Raw genomic sequence first — 17,568 nt, 5'->3', positions numbered from 1 at the left:
CTTTCTGACCTCTCCGCCCCCACCCCACTCCGGCCTATCACCCTCACCTTGACCTCCTTCCACCTATTGCATTTCCAACACCCCTCCCCCAAGTCCCTCCTCTCTACCTTTTATCTTAGCCTGCTGGACACACTTTCCTCATTCTTGAAGAAGGGCTTATGCCCGAAACGTCGATTCTCCTGTTCCTTGGATGCTGCCTGACCTGCTGCGCTTTTCCAGCAACACATTTTCAGCTCTGATCTCCAGCATCTGCAGTCCTCACTTTTTCCTCAATATGCATGAGGCAAGATGATACAGAGTTTCCTGCTGTGGTTCACATCCCAAAGTCTATCATTACCATGGTAAGACAACTTACCACAGAGGAATGAAGGTCTAGTTTAAAAGGCAGTGTCACATTCTTATGAAACGATTGAAATGTGCAAATCCTTTTGAATGTGGGTCAATTTATGAACAGCTATTTCAAAACAAGTTTAAGGAAACTATTGGCAAATAGAAGTTGGCACAGCATAGAGAGAGATGGAAAGATTACAATGAGGCAAAGATCTGCCTTTGAGCAGAGCACCCATGATGATGATGATGATGATGAAGAAGTCTGAAAATCACAGATTTGGAGATGCCGATGTTGGACTGGCGTGTGCAAAGTTAAAAATCACACAACACCAGGTTATAGTCCAACAGGTTTAATTGGAAGCAGTAGCTTTCAGAGTGCTATTCCTGATGACCACCTGATGAAGGAGCAGCACTATGAGACTTTAACTTGGTGCTGTGTGATTTTTAACTTTGAAAACCACAGAGGCATCATACAGTGAACGACCCAGTTCAGAGCTATTTTTTAAACATTTTAAAGGTTTCTTGTGGGGTAGGAAGAATACAAATGTTCATGTAATCACAAAGATTGCCTTCTGTCTCTAAACCCAGGAAACTCCTCCTCCCTTTGACTGTCAACTTTATACATACCGTCTCATCGCATCCACACAGTAGCCTCGCTCCAAAAATTCCTAATTTACTATTCAGGACACTGCTTGTCATATTCCCTTACATTATAGTGCATGACAAAAAGAGTACTAATTAGATGGCAGACCATAAATCATGTGCCTTCCCTTGTGCCTACAATCTTAGATAACCACCTTGTGGTGATTAGATTAGATTAGATTAGATTACATTACATTACAGTGTGGAAACAGACCCTTCGGCCCAACAAGTCCACACCGACCCGCCGAAGCGTAACCCATCCATACCCCTACATTACCCCTATACCTAACACTACGGGCAATTTAGCATGGCCAATTCACCTGACCTGCACATCTTTGGACTGTGGGAGGAAACCGGAGCACCCGGAGGAAACCCACGCAGACATGGGGAGAACGTGCAAACTCCACACAGTCAGTCGCCTGAGGTGGGAATTGAACCCAGGTCTCTGGCGCTGTGAGGCAACAGTGCTAACCACTGTGCCACCGTGCCGCCCTTGATAGTGGCAAGTTACTTGGGATGAGCAAGGGGATCACTCCAGTTTCTTTAGAATTGCTGTAAAAAGATTCACACCAATGAAGCTTTTAATCTTGCAATCATCTGGTCAGATGCAAGAATACTAAATTTTGAAGGGGAAACTATTTATGCTGCGCGAGAGAAGGATGCTGATTGGTTAGCAAGTGGACTTTCGATTGGTCAAGATGTTGCCATGGAGACTGCACAGGGGAATGATTGACTCCATACTTTTGTTTAATTAGAAATTATGCAATGCCAGGAAAGGATCCGTTTTGTAATTAAGCTACTTTGTGAACCCAACTGATATTCTTAATATGGTTGTTACTATAAAAGGATAGGGGAGAGCAAAAGCTCCCTGGTACAATCTTTGCAGCAACATCTCAATTAAACTGAGAAGATTTGTCAACAATTAGCATTCTCAAGCAGTATAAACTTTGCTCCCTTTAATATTCTTGCGTCTGTCCTGATGCGTGCAAGCCGAATTGCTTCAATATCCTGGCACTTCTTTGAGTAAAACTCAAAGACGGTACAGTGCTACTAAGTACACTCAAGTTAAAATCATTAATTTGCATTGAACACATACGTTCTTTTAAAAGAGGAAATAGATAGTTTCTTTAAAAATGGCAAAAACCACGAGGAAGAAAACAAACATTGTGATCAATTTAGGTGCTTTGTTTAGAAAAATACCAACACGGATTTTAGGAGCTCAATATACCATTTCTATGCTTTGGCAATCTAAGATTCTAATTTTCTGCTATGGAATGGAACTGTACTTATTTTCTAAGTACTAGACAGAGGAAACAAGTACAGGACTCTTTTGCAGTGGGTGTTCACTTCCTTTATGTTGAAAAACAATCATTCATTCATTCCGCCATTCATTTTTCACCTGAATGACAACTCATAATACTTTACTTTAAAGTTTCCTAATGGCTGCACATACACAGTGCCGGCACAGAGGTGCTGTTCCTAAAGTGAAAGCCCTTGACATACTTGTTGCCAGTCACCTCTGAGTTTCGGATTCTGTGAGGGGCTGGATGCAGGTTTCTGCAACTTGGGGAAGAGTCAAAATGCTAATATGCTGAAATCCAGAGAGAAGTCAACACGTACCATCCCCATCAGGGCACATTTATTCTTGGACCTAATCACTTCCAGTAATTTGTAGAAGAGCAGACTTTAGAAGATGATTGACCTGTTCAAAACCCTTATCCACTTGAGTCATTATCTTCTCTAATGTAAAATTCATAATTAGATCTGCAGCCAGAACTATAAAATTTGATATTATGGATTCTTGTTGCAAAGGTTTAGATGCAAAATTCCTGGAGATGATCAGACTGTCCGGGGCAGATTGCAGATTGATGATGATTTATGAGATGGCACCATTGTGGCTTGTTGGGGCTTTAGCACTCTTCACCAAAGTGCTGAAATGTTTTGATATATTTTTCAATACTGATTCTCATGATTGAAGTGATGAATTCCAAAGCCCAGCCATTCTCAGTTGAGCTGGAAAGGACCTCATCCTCTGATGAGGTCCTTTGCTAGCTCTGCCATTGGTGTGGAGACCTTCACCATGTATAGATCTCTAATTCACTAACTAGTCTATGGGAAATGCCAAAGTTAAAGCTGGTGTCTCTAAAAAGTGGACTGCTTTTCACTGCATCCTCAGAGGAAAGGTCCTCCTCCGAGGTTTGTGCTTTCAGCAGGTATCTCTAGAGTTCAGAAGGCCCTAGGCAGAAGAGAAAACAAAAAAACAGTTAAGATCTCAGTAAGAAGTTTTGCATTTTGCACATGATTAAGGGCACATGATCTGGGGAGCACAGGCTAAAGTAGCTAAATTTGCTGTTCCCATCCTGAGATGCATGAACAGTACAAGTAGAGTTGTGTTATTACTTTAGAGATGCAAATACTTGCAAAGATAAGTTGTCAGACTCTTGGTCCTATATTCAAGACCCTGTGTGGGCCAATTATCTCCACAGCAGCTTGTTCATTTTCAGAATAAGAAGCAAAATATTTTCTAAAAGATGTGAATTTTAAGTTTTAATGTTCAAAGAGACTTAGATGTGTCCATTCAAGGTGCACAGAACATTAACATGCATGTATAGCAAGCATTTAGGAAAGCAACTGGAATGTTGGCCTTTATTACAAAGGAAGCAGAGTACAGGAATAAAGAAGCCTTGTTCCAATTTTGGGGTTTTGGAAAGACCACATGTAGGCCACATCTTCTCACCTTGAACCTATGCCCTCTAGTTTTGGACTTCCCTACTCTGGCAAAAATACCTTGGCTATTCACCTGATCTTGCTCCTTGTGATTTTTATAAACCTCTATAACGTCACTCCTCAGCCTCCCATCCTCCAAGGGAAAAAAGTCCCAGCCTATCCAACTTTGCCTCACATTTCAAACCCTTCAGTCTCAGTAACATCCTTGTAAATATTTTTAGCACCCTTTCCAGTGTAATAACATCCTTGCTATAGCTAACCAGAATTGTATGCAGTACTCCAAATGTGGACTTTCCAATGTCTTGTACAGCTATAACATGATAACCCAACTCCTGTACTCAATGCTGTGACTGAGTGCCTCCCTCACCACCCTGTCTACCTGTGATGCCACTTTAAAGGAACTCTATATCTGCACTCCTAGGTCTCTCTGTTTGATAACACCCCCAGAACACCACCATTAATTGCGTAAGTCCTTCCCTGGTTTGTGTTATCAAAATGCAACACTTCACATTTATCGAAATTAAACTCCATCTGCCAATCCTTGGCCCACTGGCACAGTTGTTCAAGATCCCATTGTTTTCTTGAAGAACCTGCTTTAGTTTCCACTAAACCACCAATTTTGATGTCATCTGCAAACTTACTAATCATGCTTCCTATATAACTCATCCAAATTGTTTATATACATAATGAATAACAGTGGACCTAAAACCCATCCTTGTGGCACACCTTTGGTCACAGACCTCCAGTCTGAACAAAAACCCTCTACCACCACTGTCTGTTTCCTACTGACAACCAATTTTGTATCCAATTAGCTACCTCTCCCTGGATTCCATGCGATTTCACCTTACTAACTAGTTTACCATGTGGGACCTTGTTGAAGGCCATGTAGGCAAAATCTATCGCTCTGCCTTCATTTAGCTTCTTGGTTACCTCTTCAAAAAACTCAAACAAGTTTGTGAGACACCACTTCCAATGCACAAAGCCATGCTGACTATCCCTAGGTAGTTTTTCCCTTCCCAAATGCATATAGATCTTGTCTCTCAGAATCACATCCAACAATTTACCTACCACTAACGTCAGGCTCACTGGTCTGCCATTCTGAATTAATTGCAGAGAGGCTGATATCCTGTCACCAAGTCATCCCTTATTCACAGGTGAAAAATACATGGGCTCTGACCAGGCAGCTCAGAGCCAGTCCCTAGAATGAGGCGACTTTATGAATCTCCTAATAATATGTCAGCCAAGGCTCCTCATTGTTTACCTGGCCCAATCTCAATCAGGGATCTCATAGTCAATGAGATCCACCTGGCCCTTGTTCTAATCACTACATCCCTTCCAATCTCTAAGTCCAGAGATGTAGGCCGATTCTGTCTCTTGTAGCTTCTCCTGGGATGTTTTCACTCTGGGTCCAATTCCTCCAACTCTGACTCAGACATGGGCAGCTTGCACCAGACCATAGCCAGTCTTTTGCACCTGGAGCATCTCAGGAGAGTTTCCTCCTCTTCTTCAGGTGGTAATGGTATCAAGGCTGCATCTGTCTTGGTTTCTTCAAAGCTAGATGGAGGATTTCTGACAGCCTTTCTTGCTCAGGAGCATACTGTTACCTCTTGTCACCTCTGAATTAACTGCACAGAATCCTGTCACCAAGTCATCCTTTATTTACTTGTGCACAGTACACTGGCTGTGGCCAGCCAGCTCGGAGCCAGTCTTTGAAGTGAGGAGACTCTGAATCCCCTGTTTATATCTGTCAGCCAGGACTCCCTGATTGGCTCAGGTTAAGAACCCTAATCAAGAATCTCATAGTCAATGAGATCCACCCGACTCTCATTCCAATCACTCCAAGTTCCTTGGCTTTTCCTTGCAGCCTTTCTTAAATAATGGCACATTAGCCACCCTCCAGTCTTCCAGGACCTCACTTGTGGCTATTGATTAAACAAATGTCTCTGCTAGGGGCCCCACAATTTCTTCCTTAGACTTCCATAATGTCCTGGGATACACTTGATCAAGTCCCAGAGATTTATCTATCTTTACAAATTTAAGATGTCCAGCACGTCCTCTTCTGTAATGTGAGTGACTGAAGTTTATTTTATACCTAAGGTTCAGCATAATATAGCAAGTGGTAGTAAAGTTAACAAAATAGATAAAAAACATAACTAGATATGTAATTGAATAAAATGACTAAGTAGTTCCTTAGAACATGGGCGGCACGGTGGCACAGTGGCTAGCACTGCTGCCTCACAGCGCCAGAGACCCGGGTTCAATTCCCGCCTCAGGCGACTGACTGTGTGGAGTTTGCAGATTCTCCCTGTGTCTGCGTGGGTTTCCTCCGGGTGCTCCGGTTTCCTCCCACAGTCCAAAGATGTGCAGGTCAGGTGAATTGGCCATGCTAAATTGCCCGTAGTGTTAGGTAAGGGGTAAATGTAGGGGTATGGGTGGGTTGCGCTTCTACGGGTCGGTGTGGACTTGTTGGGCCGAAGGGCCTGTTTCCACACTGTAAGTAATCTAAAAAAAATATTATGAATGGCATGATAGGGGAGGTGTTCACAGCTGTGGGAGTTCCTGGATGCCAATTTGGTAAAGAGAAAACAGGTCTATGGTAAATATTTGAAGCTTGAGCAGTTTTGGCCCAAAGTTTATGAGCTGAAAGCTGAACTAGAGACAGTGCAATGCATTAAGAAGGATGAAGGTTACTTGCATTCTTTGTACCATCAGCTGGTTATGACTCTCAGGGTTGAGTCATCTGATTTGGTCAGTGTTCAGTGACAGGAGAGTGTGACTATCGAAAAGACAGATCAGGGACGCAGAATTCAAGAGCACAGGAGTCTCAGCCTTTGCAGTTATCCAACAAGTTTTAGAAACTTTCAATCTGTCTGGATGAGAATGAGGGCTGCAGGATAGATTTTTTTAATTTCAAAAATACTTTATTCATAGAAATTATCTTTATGTACATATAGAGATACTAAAACAGTTCTGTACGGTCTTTGCACATTAAAAAATTTGGAATTTGATGTTATCTGCTGTTGCAAAACCAAAGTCATTTCCTGCTCATGCAGGACACTATTTACATACATTTTGAGGCAGAGAGAGAGTCTCATAACTGAATATACAGGTCTTTCTGCTATAATGTGCGTTTCATCAACATGAATTCATCATGACACGATTGACAAATTGGGGATGCTGTTTTTAAAGCATTACCTTTTAAAACATGTGTTGGCTTTAATGCGATCACATCGCCAACACTTTAAGCACTGTTTCTAAAGCGCACTTTCTATAACACGGAGTTGAACAAAAGCACAACCATCATGTTATAGAAGAACTGACTGTACTGTCATTATATTTTGGTAGAAAGACCTGAAATTATGCTCTTCTCCTACTGTACCTAGGTGGCAGCTGCACAACTTTAGTGTGCCCGTCAGCATGTAGTCCTGAACCTTAGAATGCATCAGTATGCAACACTCAGTTGAGGTCAACTCTTTTCACTGGAGGATCAACAAATTTCGGGCAGACCAAAGAGAATCTTTCACCAAGTTGGTGGTCCTCAAGGTGCAGTCAATGTTTGTCTCAGTGTGTATCCAGGGCAGCAGACTATCCAGCATAGGTCCTGCATCGGAGCTGCTCGGAATGAATCTTGACAAAAACCATGTATTTTCTCCAGACCTTCTATGAAAAGTCACATTCCAGATGGAGATATGTACTATCTCTTCCCCAAGGCAGCCATTTTGAGGGCAGAATGCAATGGTGCAGCAACTCTGAGCATACATGAAGGATTTCACAGGTAGTGCCCTTCTCACCACTAGCCAAGCTCTGTCTTGGTGCTTGTAGAAGAGTTCTGATAATGTGGCATCCTGCCAAATGGTTTTCACAGTCTGCTCAAGGAGACATCTGACAGGATCAGCCCTCAATGTGTCAAGGACACTGTGTGCTAATCTCTGCCTGATGGTCTTGGTAGTCAAAGGTGTTTTTCTTTGCAAATTTTTTCACAAAGGACAGGTGATATGGAGTGGTCTAACTACTTCAGCATTCCATTGCAACAAGGCCAGGCCCATCCATCATTATACAATGAATCGGTAGAACATCAATACATAGTGACACTTAGTGTTTGCGTACTGAGGGTCTACACACAGCTTGATGCAGCCCCACCAAATAGGTAGCCATTAGGATGAGAGCATATTCTGGATTAGTGGTGCTGGAAGAGCACAGCAGTTCAGGCAGCATCCAAGGAGCAGCGAAATCGATGTTTCGGGCAAAAGCCCTTTTTTATTCCTGATGAAGGGCTTTTGCCTGAAACGTCGATTTCGCTGCTCCCTGGATGCTGCCTGAACTGCTGGGCTCTTCCAGCACCACTAATCCAGAATCTAGTTCCAGCATCTGCAGTCATTGTTTTTACCCCATTAGGATGAGAGCAGTCAACAAAAACCTGAAAGAACTGCAGCTGCTGGAATTCAGAAACAGAAATAGAAATTGTTGGGAAAACTCAACAGGTCTGGCAGCATTAACATTTCAGCTCCATTGACTTGTCTTTAGAACCCTTCTTCAGGATGAGGTTAGTATTGGGTATGATCTCCCCACCTTATCCACAGCTTTGTACATTATATCCCTGTGGACACAGTCCAACTTTGACCTCCAGATGAAGTGGAAGATGGCTCGAGTGACAGCAGTGGTACAGGCTTGAGGGATAGGGCAGACCTGCGTCACGATTAGAGTGGTGCTAGAAAAGCACAGAAGGTCAGGCAACATCTGAGGAGCAGGAAAATTGACATTTCGAGCAAAAGCCCTTCAGGAACAAATGCTCATTCCTGATGAAGGGCTTTTGCCCGAAACATCGATTTTCCTACTCCTCGAATGCTGCCTGACCCACTGTACTTTTCCAGCACCATTCTAATCTTGATTCTGATGTCCAGCATCTGCAGTCCTCACTTACACCCACACCTGTGTCACATACAGCAGCACCAAGAGTGCCTCACACTTGATAGCCAGGTTTTTACCTACAATAGTAAGGGTATGGTATTTCTACAAACGCAGTTTCTGCCCCACCTTGGCAATATGTTCCTCCCAAGTTTTGCTGCATCCCCTGGCCCCTCTGAACCATATACCCAGCACCTTCAGATAATCTCACCTGACAGTGAAGGGAATAAAGGATTGGTAGGTCCAGTTCTCAAAGAACATGGCCTAATTCTTGCCTTAATTTACTTTGGCTCCTGAGGCCAGTTCAAGCTGGTCATAGATGCTCATAAGTCAGTGCACTGATCGTGGATTTGAGCAGAAAATAGCAACACCATCCATGTAGAAGGAGGCTCTAACCTGCAGGCCTTTGCTGCGTGGAATAGTCGCCCCTCTCAAGCTTGTATCCTACATGATGAACTGAGCAAAAGGTTCTATGCAATACACAAACAAAACAGGAGAGGGTGGGTAGACTCCAGATCTGATCGGGAAGCTTTCCGATTACCACCTGTTGATTCAGACTGCACTACTGATATTGGTGTCGAGTGGTCAGATCCAATTGCAGGTTTTCTCCCCAAAATCCATGTTGGAGAGCAGATTCCTCATTTAGGTGTGCAATATCCGTTCAAAGGCCTTCTCTTGGTCCAAAGTGATGAGGCAAGTATCCACCCCCCTCTGTCGTGCACAAAGACACTCTTCTTCCTGAAGAGCGCAAGGCTCACAGGGACCTTCCAGCCCCAATACAGCACAGATTAGTCAGGGTAAATTAGCAATTCCAGATGTGACTCGGTTGGCAATGGCCTTAGATAGGTTTTTACAAATCGCATTCAACAGTGAAATTGGTCACCAATTTGTAATTTCCATTCTGTCCCCTTTCTGCTTCTAGATGAGAATGATAATACCTTTCCCCATGGATTCACGCATGCCATCTGCCAGAAGCATACTGTCATCTACCTCCAGCAGGTTGCACAGATCTGAAAACAGCTTGGCTGATAAGTTGTTGCTTCTGAGAATTTTATGCTTTTCAAAAGATTCAAGGACCTTGGTCAGCTCCTGCAGAGATAATGGCTAATCCAACCTCTCCCATGTGCTGTCATCTCAGATCTCCATGATAGAGGACAGAAATGACTGGGGGAATCGTCTGTGGCCTTCATGCCACACAATCTGGCATAAAAGGATTTGCAGATATCCAGGATGTCAAACTGAGATGACATTACGAAGCAGTTTTTTTCCTTCAGGCTGCTGATCACAAAGCTCTCCCTGTGCACCCTGCAGAAGAAGAAATGCGAGAACATGTCATCCTGCTCCACAGAGCAGACCCTGGACCAGAAGATTATCTTAGAGGTCTCTATGACAAAGAATGAGGCTTACTGGCTCTTCGTCTCATGGTGATCCTCCTTGACATTAACCCACATTGTCTGCAGCAGGACAGGCCCTGCTTCTGCATGCTTTTCTGGAGTTACAACAGTTTTTCCCATATCTCTGTCTCATCCTCTAAACCCCTTTGAGGATGAAGAACCTCTTTACGTTTTCCTTAACTGTTTTTCCACCAGTCTGTTGGACACAGAGAGGGGTTTCACAGTTCTCCAACTTGTGTAATCTTTTTTCAGCACCTCAATGTGTTCTGGGGTCAGTAGTTTCACATTTAGCTTCCATGTTCCCTTGCCAGCGGATGGTCATCCTGTAGGTAACAGAGTCAAAAGTGTGGCACTGGAAAAGCACAGTAGGTCAGGCAGCATCCGAGGAGCAGGAAAGTCAAGCATAAGCTCTTCATCAGGAATGATGAAGAGCTTATGCTTGAAATATCAACTCTCTTGCTCCTTGGTTTCTGGCTGACCTGCTGTGCTTTTCCAGCGTCACACTTTTGACTCTGATCTCCAGCATCTGCAGTCCTCACTTTTGCCCTTAGGTGACAGTTGGCCAGCGGGAGGTAGTGGTCAGAGAAGAATACTGGTTTGATGCAAGTGGAACTGACTGAGAATGCTCAGGAACAAACAGGAAATCTATCCCAGAGCAGGTAGACCTGTCTGGCTGTGACCGGGCGTATCTACACTGCGTTCTGTCAGAAGGGTTGCTGAAGACATTGTGCAGCTTGGCAACTTTAACAGTTTCTTTCAGGAATCTAGATATGGTGTCTAGTTTGCTATCAGCCCCTCAGGATATTCCAGCTGCATTGATGATGCAGTTGGAATCACCAGCCAGAATGACCAGCTGGACATTGCCAGTAGCAATGGGACCTGCTACAGGACATCCAGATGCTCACTGTTTACCGCCAGGACATAACATTTATTAGTCCTAGGGGATCTTTCTGTCAATGACATTTCCTACAAGGAGCTGCCCATCCATTTTTAAGATTACCAAGTTGTCCAAAATCAGTTCTCCCATAGTCTTGTCAAGGGTAAGCTCATAGACCCCATGGTGTGGGTGAACAATTGCACCCTCGCAGGGCTGAGGTAGCTGTCCTATTCCTCCCTAAAGGCTTTGTCCAGATTGGGTGTCATCAGGGTGAGGATGAAGCCAGGAAAATACGGTTCCCTGTTTGATCCCTCACTGCTCTTGGTTGTCTTGATCTGTGGTGTGGTGGGTACCTTCCTGGTTCCTGACAACTGGAGGTAGGGTTTTATTGTGATGTTCAGTGTTTCTGGGCTGAGGGGTGCTCATCTCCTTCCAATCCTTGGTACTTTAGCTCCTTTTTGGTTTATGGTCATCTCTCTGCATATCTTCACTGTCAGAGATGTGTCCTCCTTGCAGTTGCCTCTTTCCTTTTTGCTGTTGACTAGTGGGGACCCGAAGTGGTTTCCTTTTCAGGTTCCTCCTCAACTCTGTCTATTCCCCCAACTCCTTTGTTGCCTTATCCCTCATTGATTCTGACTTCTTGAATGGAGTTGAGTCGGTTGGTGCCCTGCTTTATTGTCCTCCTTTCTTTCCTCATAGGCCTTTCCCTTCATCTGGGTGACCCTCATTTCAGTGCTGTTGCTGGAAAGTGACACCTTACTGTCTTTTGAAGGTCCACATATTATATTGTCACTTCCAGCCATTTTAGTAAATGTGGCCTTACACAGGAGGCCTTCTTCCCCACATAAGTTGCAGCTCTTGGACTCTTTGCAGTCCTTAGTTAGGTATACCTCCTTTTTACAGTTCCTACAGAGGGTCACTTTGCAGTCTGCTGCCATGTGTACTGATCTCCCACAGGTTAGGCACACTCTAGGCTGCCCGAGTATGTCAGGTACCCTCAGCTGGAGGGCAGGTGAAGAACATTCCCACTGGTCCCCATTTTCAGTGTCATCTTAACCTGCTTCTTGGTGATCCAGATTTCAAATGGTCCACCAAATTGGTGCTGCCATCTTTCAACTGTACGTACCTTCCCAGCAATGTCAAGATATCTGTTGCTGGGACGTGGAGGGTTGTACAATTGGATTGTGACAATTCAGTATCTTTGTGCAGGAGGACAAACAGTGGTGTCACAGACAGGATGCAGAGGAGACCCTCATCTCCTTTGTCGTCTAATGCCTTCAGGAGATGCTCACATTATTTCATGCTCTGGAATGTCACATCGAATTATCCCCCACAGGAGAAATTCTGCAGGGTGGGTGAGCTAGTCAACCATGGCACCGTGATATAGGAGGCCACTGAACAAGTATATATAGGGCCACAGCAGTAAGAAGAAATAAAGTATTGGTAGGGTACAGTGTAGTGAGGGGGATTGACACAATTCTCTGCAGCAAACAACATAAATTCAGTGGTTGTATGGCCTGTTCAGTGCCAAGATTTGGAAAATCTGCTGAGGCTGGGCAGGAACTTGCAGTGGGAGTGGAAGGATCCAATTGTCATCGTCCATGTAGAAACCAATGACATAGGAAGGCAAAGAAGGCATAGTCAGTATGAATTAGATGCTAAATTAAAGAGCAGAACCTCAAAATTCATAATTTCTGCATTATTAACAGAGTTATGTGTAAATTGGCATAAGGCAACTCAGATTAGAAGGATGAATAAATGGCTTAAAGACTGTTTTGTAGAAGAAGGTTCCAGTCATGGGACCCTGGCACCAGTACTTGAGAAAGTGGGATCTGTATGAACGGGACAGTCACCATCTAAACTTCACTGATTTCTCCAATAAGGGAAAAAGTGCCTTCCTGTCTAACCTATCAATGACCCTCATAATTTTATATATTTTATTCAGTATCCTCTCCTTCAAGAAAACTGTTATTTATGTGTTATAGTTGATATATTATAAGGGGCAGTGTCTGCTTAACAGGTGAATCATATGGCACTAGTGAGTTGAGAGTGTGATGCTGGAAAAGCACAGCAGGTCAGGCAGCATCCAAGGAGCAGGAGGAGCAAGTCATCAGGAATTCTCAGGAACAGGAGAATCAACGTTTTGGGCAAAAGCCCTCCTGATGTGCTTTTCCAGCACCACACTCTTGACTCTAATCTCCAGCCTCTGCAGTCCTCACTTTTGCCTAGTTGACACTAGTGAGTGTTCAGCCAGTGCTTATGGCTTATTCAGGCTTTATCTTTTACAAAGTGCACAGCTTCGGAATAAAAGCTTCATTGTTGGGCTGCAGCAATGACAAGTTCACATGTTCTTAGTTCATATTGGAGCATAATAACTGCCCATTACAGAATAACTGGTGACAAGAGGGAATTGGCCAGTGTGAGAGAGCATGACAGAGAGATAAAGAAAGTAATTTGTTTTCACTCAGTGATATACTCCAATATTGGACCAACAGGAGAAGAGCTGCACCCATCTTCGGACCTGGTAAGTTAGAGTGGAGGAAAGGACTGTAGACAGCTTGTTCCCGAATAAATAAATGAGAAAATTCAAACACTAAACAGGAGGAAATCTCGAGAACCCAAGCTGTGGAGCTCACCATGTGAGAGGTCTCAGACAAGGAGTCAGGGAGGGAAAACCAATTCCGTATTCAGCATTAGAAATTAATGAGAAACTGTTGCTATTCAGCTCAAGGTGCAAACCTAAGGAGATAATACCAAATTTAAGAAGAATTTGAATGTAAAAGTGGAACTCTTTGTGCACTGCAAATTAAAATCAAAATGGAGGGTCAATATGGTGCTATTGGATCATTTGAAGAAAAATCAGAAGGTTGGAAGGCCTGCTCTGAAAGATTCAATTATTATTTCATGGCAAATAGAATTGCAGATGAATTGATAGTACCCGTGTTCCTGAGCAATGTAAGCAGTAACAGTAAGCCTTTAATGTACTTAGAAGCCTTGTCCTGCTGAACAAACCAGGAAACAAACATACCAGGGGTTAATTGATATTTATGTTAGGCAGCATCTTGGTGAATCTCCTCTGCACCCTCTCCAGTGCAATCACATCTCTCCCTATGATGTGGATTCCAGAACTACACACAATACTGGGCAGCATGGTGGCACAGTGGCTAGCACTGTTGCCTCACAGCGCCAGAGACCCGGGTTCAGTTCCCGCCTCAGGCGACTGACTGTGTGGAGTTTGCACGTTCTCCCCGTGTCTGCGTGGGTTTCCTCCGGGTGCTCCGGTTTCCTCCCACAGTCCAAAGATGTGCAGGTCAGGTGAATTGGTCATGCTAAATTGCCCGTAGTGTTAGGTATAGGGGTAAATGTAGGGGTCTGGGTGGGTTGCGCTTTAGCGGGTTGGTGTGGACTTGTTGGGCCGAAGGGCCTGTTTCCATACTGTAATGTAATCTAATCTAATCTAATACTCTAGCTGTGGCCTGAAAAAGACTTTACACAGTTCCAGCATAACCTCCCTATTCTTAATCTTTGTGCCTTGGCGAATAACGGCAAGTATCCCAAATGCCTTCTCAACTACTTTATTTGCTTGTTCTGTTATCTTCAGGGACAAGTGAACATGCAGACTAAGGTCCCTTTGATCCTCGATGCTTCCTAAAGTCCTACTGTTTATTGATCCTGCCCAAATGCATAATCTCATACTTATCCGAATTGAATTAATTTGCTACTGATCATCCCATCTGGCAAGGCTGTCTATATCCTCCTGTAATCTAAGGCTATTCACCTCACTATTTAAAACCCCACCAATGACTAAACACAAACTTATTGATCAACCGTCATACATTTAAGTCTAAATTATTTACATATACCACAGATAGCAAGATGCGCAACACAGATTTCTGCTGAGCCCCACTGGACACATACTTCCAGTCACCAAAACACCCCTCGATCATCATTGTCTGTTTCCTGCCATGAGCTAATTCTTGATCCAATTAGACAAATTTTCTTGGACCTTATGGGAAGTTACTTCCACTATGAGTCTCCCATACAAGACTTTATCAAAAGCCTTGCTGAAGTCTAAGGAGACTACATCAAAAGGATTGCTCTCATCTACACACCTGGTCACCTCCTCTCAAAGTTCAGTCAAATTATCACACATGACCATCCCTTAACAAAACCATGCTGACTGTTCTTGATTAATCCCTGTTTCTCCAAGTGCTGATTAATTCTGTCCCCTCAGAATTTCTTCCAATAGTTTTCCCACCACTAAGGTTAGACTAACTAGCCTGTAGTTTCCTGGTTTATCACTTCCTCCCTTCTTGAATAATGGTACCACATGAACTTTCCTCCAGTCCTCTGGCACTTCTCCTATGGCAAGTGAAGAATAGAAAATTATTGCTTGCCCCTCTGCTATTTTCACCCTTGCCTTACTTAACAGATTGGGATACATTTCATCAAACCCTGGAGATTTATCTACTTTTAAGCCTTCCAGACCACTCACAACTTCCTCTCTGCCTATGCTAATTTCTTTAATTATATCTCAGGCTTTCACCTCAATTTTGATACCTGCATTGTCCTATTAATGAGTGAATACTGACACAAAGCATTTATTTAGAATCCTACCTACGTCCTTTGTTTCAATGCACAAATTATCACCTGTGCTTCTTACTGGGGCGTGCTATTTCTCTCATTATCCTTTTCTCTTGATGTACTTCTAAAATTGTCCTTTATTTTACCTATCAATATCCTTCCAAGCTTCATTTTTGCTCTCCCAGTTTCCTTTTTAAGTTTTCCCTTGTACATTTTAACTCCTCTGGGGCTTCTATTATTTAAGCCCTCAATATCCAGTGTTGAGAATTACCTGAATGCCACCATCTGCCTATCACATGCTGCAAAAATGTTTCATAATATCTCTCAACAGGTTGATTAGGAAAATATCTGAGGGGTTCTAGTAGACACTTTTGATGCCTTTGAAAAGAGGTGGGCATTGGAGACAAGGGGTATAGAATGGCTTATTTTGCCATAAAACTCCATTTTGATTTAATCCCCTCCCTCTCCATATACTTTTCCTTCATTTTTATTGTCATTGCATTGGCCCTGACTGGCTTTGCATGTAAATTGATCATTTAGTTTGAAACACAGGTGATTTGTGGTAGAGGAGAAAGTTTTTTAAAAATAACATGGTAGTAAAGAAACCATTCAGAGGCATGTAAAAACATCCTTTGATATAAAAAAGGGGCTCTTGTTGTGCCATGATAGTGTCACTACCTCTAGGCCAATAGGCCTGGATTCAAGTCCCACTTGTTCCAGGGGTGTGTAATAATGACCCTGAAGAAATTAATTAGAAAATGTTGGGGTCCTGAAGCCAGCAAGAGAAATCCTACCCCTGGTATAAAAAGTAATAAACTCTCAACTCTGGGAAGCAAAACATTCAAATTGTGAAATGTGATAAACTTTAACTAAAAATGTTAAGGGTTTCCAATAAAGGGACTCCTGTGGCACATCTCTATCTTAATTGAGTAACCTGCGTTTATACCTTCTGGTCTTAGAACCTTTTAGGATAGCAATCTATTGGAAAGGAATCTCATATATTCTTCACATAATCATTTCCGCATCAGGTCCGCTTCTATTTTCATTCTGCATTCTAATTACAATGTAATTACAATACGATAAGGCAATTAAGTCTTTAAAAGAATTTGGATCTCGATGCCAGGAAAAAGGAAGAGGCAAAAACTCGACAAAATAACTTGGTTTAAATTATCTTCACCAAGGATCGCCAGCACATTTAATTTAAAAATAACGTGTTCCGAGATCAGTTGGATGATTTCGAATTGCTCTCTGTTTACACATACGAAATACACACGTTTCTGTTAATGAAAAGTAAACACCCCCATAAAAACAAAGTCGAAAGCTTTCAATAATATATATTTAATTAAATGTAACCATGGAGATTGGAGTCGATATTTATTATTCATGAACTGTTTTATCATTTATTTTGAGGGGTAGAGATGATGTGGTAAACAAAACCCTATCAGACCAGTTGAGGTTCAAAACAATGTGTTGGGATTCGATGGTAAAAAGAGAACAAACAATAAAGTGGTGATCGTTCTCGGATATTTATCTGAGAAGCAAAATGCATATTTTTCCCACGAAGCTACAAACTGCCAAAGAAAAAAATGTACGCTGACTAAAAAAATAAACGGCAGGATGAGAAAATACTTCTATATATGAAATAAGAATTCAGTGACGGTTTAGTTCTGTGTGAACGGCATCTAGATGTGCACAGCAAACATACAGTTACATACCGCTCGTCTGTTATGTCCAGCTGTCACCATCACTCAGTCTCGCGCTGGCCGCCGTTAACTGCCATTGGTTCCACTCCAGCTGTTACGGTTCCCACAGCGACCGCGTTAGCTCCTAACTCTCAACTTCAGCCGATCACCACATGGCCCGCCTCCCCCTCCCACTTATTGGCTAACCGAAACGCCGCGCGGTAGAGGTTTTTAATTGAGTGGTCCATTGCAATTTCCATCAAAATAGTTTCCGCTTCGCCACCCAGTTGTCGGCGGCTTTCACCCGCTCCAGCGCGAGAAGGTTCCACCTGGGTCTTAAAGCCTGCAGCGAAGCTAACGTTGCCACCGGACTCGACATCAAAGGTATCTTGCTGGCACGGCAACCTCCTCTTTTCCACCTCACAAC

Source organism: Chiloscyllium plagiosum, chromosome 6 (genome assembly GCF_004010195.1).
Source record: "Chiloscyllium plagiosum isolate BGI_BamShark_2017 chromosome 6, ASM401019v2, whole genome shotgun sequence".
Classification (NCBI taxonomy): domain Eukaryota; kingdom Metazoa; phylum Chordata; class Chondrichthyes; order Orectolobiformes; family Hemiscylliidae; genus Chiloscyllium; species Chiloscyllium plagiosum.
Note: the sequence above shows the minus strand (reverse complement) of the source record.